The sequence below is a fragment of the Mastomys coucha genome, unplaced genomic scaffold (assembly GCF_008632895.1).
Source record: "Mastomys coucha isolate ucsf_1 unplaced genomic scaffold, UCSF_Mcou_1 pScaffold6, whole genome shotgun sequence".
Classification (NCBI taxonomy): domain Eukaryota; kingdom Metazoa; phylum Chordata; class Mammalia; order Rodentia; family Muridae; genus Mastomys; species Mastomys coucha.
In genome coordinates, this window is record NW_022196912.1 from 29,883,138 (window position 1) to 29,887,669 (window position 4,532).

Here is a 4,532-nt window from a genome sequence, read left to right on the forward strand (position 1 = left end):
ACAGGGCATGCTTTCCCTGTATCTTCCAAGTGTATTCGATCTACATCAGAGGAGTTGCAGGCAGGGGAGAGGGGAGAGATAAGAAAAGACTATGAAAATGCCATGTGAGAGATGAGCCAATTTTAAGCAAATGGCTGTGTGGAAAGCCCCATCAGCTCCCTCGAAAATGGACAAGTCATAAACCTGCCTAATGAGGTGGAACCTCAAAATTACCCCTTCATTTTGAAAAAAAAATTAATGTTGCCTCTCCAATGAGCAACATTAACAACAGCCCCCTTCACTCCTCCACATGGTTTCTCTGTCAAGCAAGTGTGTTCTCTACAAGATAAGAAGGAAATGGGACTCACAGTGGGACAAAGGTCTGTGTAGGAAGACTAGCCCTGGCTAATTTCTTCAACCTATCCAATCCACTGAGCCAGTGAGAAGGGGTGGTCCAATACCAGAGAAAGAAGTATATGTCAGCAGCCACTGCATCTTCCAACCATTTACATTTCTTTCTCTTTTGACACTGTCTACTAATACTTCCTTCAAGGAACATTCTTTAATCTTATCATGAAAGCACATTCAATTTCATCTGTTCTTTTGGTTAGCAATCGTTAATGGGTTTGCTATAGGTCATTATGGTCTACCTCCCCTCTCAGCTTCCTAGGTATCATATCACTCAGATGCTGTTTTTCTGTTTGATAATATTGCCCTTTCAAACTTTCTCTGTAATCAGCTTGAAAGGATTCATTTGGAGCAGAAGTTTCATTAATTTATTTAAATGCATTTCTCAAACAAAGCAGGTTAGTTGTTTCAAAATGTCAAGGTCTGGGAGCGAACTTGAAAATATTCTGCAAAACACAGCTGTCCAGGACTTTCCAGGGAAAGAAAACCTGGATGTGTCAAAGCAGCAGACCATATGGTCACATGATATCCCTAAAGGCTTAATCAGTTTTATGTAAGGGAACTGGAGTATTCTCTGCTCCAGGGCATGGTGGAAATGCCAGTAACAAAGTACACTGTGCTCCAGCAGAGCTGCCTTTGCTATGGGGAACAGTGAGCAGTAATCTGTTAATAGGGATCTTCTACATTTAAGAACATGGTTTGGGGCCAGGTTGTTTAAGCATTGCACAGTGATTGGATATTGAGTGGGAACTTGGATGTAGCACAGTCTACCTGTCCAAGCTGGGGCTGAGAAAACTTCACTGTGGAGGAGACTGAATGCTCTCAGACTGTTGGGTAAAATGTAGTAGCATGTGTTGAACATCTGCATACGTGAATGGGTAGTTTAGTACTGATTGCAATATGTCATTGTAGGAAGGAATGAAGGTATCTTCTTTAAAAATAGTTCTTGATGCTCTGGATTTCCAACACCTTTATGCTCTAGCCTTCCCAACTCTCGATACAAAATGCAAAGATTCCTTGTTTTCTGGGGAGGAACATTTAGTTTTCATGGGCACCTATAACCAGGCACCAATCTGGGTTTGATGCTGGTTTAATTTACTAGCTCAGTGTTCATATCCCCAAGTGAAACAAAATCTTCCTCTATCTCAAAATCATGATACACATATATAACTGCCATTGTCATTTTGTGATAGCTAGGAAGCTCCTCCCATTGTTGATGGCCTATTCACTACCAGGCACTTATGCAGAGTCTGCAGCAAATGGCTGAAAACTGAAGTATAAAGGGATTCTTAGCTTACTAGATTTTTATCAACACTGGATAACCCTCTAGGTTTTTCATCACAATGGTAATCTACAGTCAGTATCAATCTAGATACTCATGGAATATTCCCTGTACAATAGGAACTCCCTAAGACAAAATCAGTTATGCTGTCTTTTTTTTTTAACTTTTATTATGCATTTCATAACATGCGCATAGTATATAATACACTGCATAGCCTTCTAACAGGAACAGATGACCATAGCTGAGTAATTTTTTTCATCAGCCAGGAAAATGCTTCCTCAGTCAATGTTCTCCAAGCCCTTGGACACATAGTAGCGATCAACTCCAGAGATACGTCTATCGCGTTCCATCAAATACCATTGGTACTGAACTCAAGCAACTCTTTTTTCCTTGCCCCCGTTGGAGAATTTCTGGATGTATGCAGTGGACACCCTGGGGATGACCAAGCACACCCCCATAATGGCAAGGCCAGGGAGAATCTCAAACCACATCTCCGCACTGTTACTCACACTCCAACCCGTCACCGGCTCCTCAGAGGTGACCCGGCTTTCCCTCTCAGTTATGCTGTCTTATAAGAACCCTCTGCATCAGCCCTATGGCACAGCCCAGTCTCCTTGGAATTACCTCGGAGCACTTTAGAATCAGCAATATTTGTACATGTAGGCATTTCCACTCCCCAACTCTGGAATATTTGACTGCTTAAAGCTTTGGTTATAAAATCTGTTATTTCTTTTCTCTCTTATTGAACTACCCAGTCAACTTCCCTGCAGTATGCAGTGATGGTTAGACCTTCTGGAAAGCTCACCAGAGAAGCCAGCATCAGTAGAGCTAAAGACAGGAGGTTATAAATGACTCCCCAGTGAAGGCAGGCTATGAGTAGGAGTGGGAGTAGAGGTGGGTTTGCAAGCACAGTCATAGAATAAGTACACAAAAATGCTTGCAAATTGTGAAGCCATTGCATAGACTTTAAAATACTATTTTTTCATTGGGTTAAGATCTTTAAGGATTTCTCCTCTCTCTTGTGTGATCAGCATAGAATCCTAGAGGCACTGTGGAAACCCACTGAGTTCACATACCTCTGGGAACACACAGCTCTGTCTGATCGGCCCTGATGTATCAGAGCCTGCAGTTCACAGGTGTAAAGGATGGACTTTCCAGGCAGGACCAGAATAATGATGTCCAACAATTTGTTGTCTTAAAACCTCTTGGAATGTGATAATCAGGTTCTCTTCTAGGATGAGTATTAGGTTCAGCGTTGAAGAAGGAATAAAGAATATGATGTTTTAAGGGGCATCTCCAGCTACAGCTACATCTTCAGCTCTAGGAGTTTATACTTCTGAGGAAAGTAGTATTGCTACCGAGCATAGATAAGGGGGTGCTTCTTGATAATAAAGGAGGGAGTACTGCAACTGAGCATAGAGGAGGGAGGGCTGCTGCGAAGCACAGAGAAGAGAATACTGCTGCTAAGCATAGAGAAAGGAGTGCTGCTACTGAGCATAGAGAAGGGAATGCTGCTGATGGTCATAGAGGAGGGACTGCTGATGCTGATACTCAGCCTAGAGGAGGGAGGGCTGCTACTGAACATAGAGGAAGGAGGACTGCTACTGAGTATAGAGGAGAGGAAATCAGACTCCCTTGACAGGCTGTCAGACAACTTCAATTTCTAGAATAGCTGCATTCTTATTCTAGAATGACAGTCCCAACTGTCTAGCATGTCTTGGGTCCCATTGCTATTGCCTTATCCTCATACACAGTGTGGGGAACAGAATGGAACATGCAGCATGATGGTATAAATCCAGAGAAACAACAGTAAGAGGATGAAAAGGAGAATGGAGACAGAGAAAAGACAAAAAGGGAGAAAATAGAAGATGGAAAAGATGTTATAGGAACACTGCCTTCTAATCTAATATTTGGAGAATTTGGGATTGCTTGTGGGGTTGGACAAACCGACTGAGATAAAAAATAAAAGTATTTACAACATACTTACTTCTTCCTTGTCAAATAATAACTTTCTCAATTTTTACTCTATATTAAATAACCAAAGCCAGTTAAATACTAAAATATATCCCATCCACATGTCTGCTCTCCCTTTCAGACTACTAATCCAGCTACCTTCCAAAGACAGCTCAGAGTATCCTTCACTCTAGCTATCACTAATTGTTTAACATTAAGTAGTCAATGCTTGTATGAATTTCTGGAGTAATTGTCAACTATGAAATTAACTTAGCAGGAAATCTCATATACACAGACCAGTTCATTGTTATTGCAAAATGTCACTAAATATAGGATGGGCCTATGTTCAGGCTTGGCCCAAATAATTCTTATTTATGTAGCTTTATCCAGATTCACAATTATCAATGTACTTTACTCTCACTGATGTCTTGGTTTAAGAAGATAAATAATTTAGTCATCCTATTTAAATGTTAAATTCTATGTCATGCCAAACTGTAATAACAGTCTAAAAGCTCCTTGGGCCACTGTCACATTTCACACCAGCCTGGATCCTTATACATGATGCCCAATGTTTGTATTGTGAGTATGAATTGCCCTTTTCATTTTAAAATATGGAAAAATGCACAAAGACAAAACTCTGTGAGCCTATTGAATGCAAATAAGCCATCATTTTTTATATGATCCAAAACTCATCTAATTCCCTAACTGAAAAGATAAGTGTCATTAAAAAGTGCATCTCACTTTTCAAGCTCACTGTAGGAATAAAGCAATAGGGTAGATGGGACTAGAGAGATGGTCTAGCCTTGAGGAAACTGGCTGTCCTTCCAGGGTACCTGAGTTCAATTCCTAGCACTCACTTGTTAGCTTACAACCATAAATAACTCCAGTTCCATGGAATACAATGCCCTTT

General features: G+C 40.8%; 1 pseudogene; it reads right to left on the minus strand.

The window, feature by feature from the left end:
- Positions 1-1,823: 1,823 nt before the first annotated feature.
- Positions 1,824-2,160, minus strand: LOC116080657 (annotated as a pseudogene).
- Positions 2,161-4,532: the final 2,372 nt, after the last annotated feature.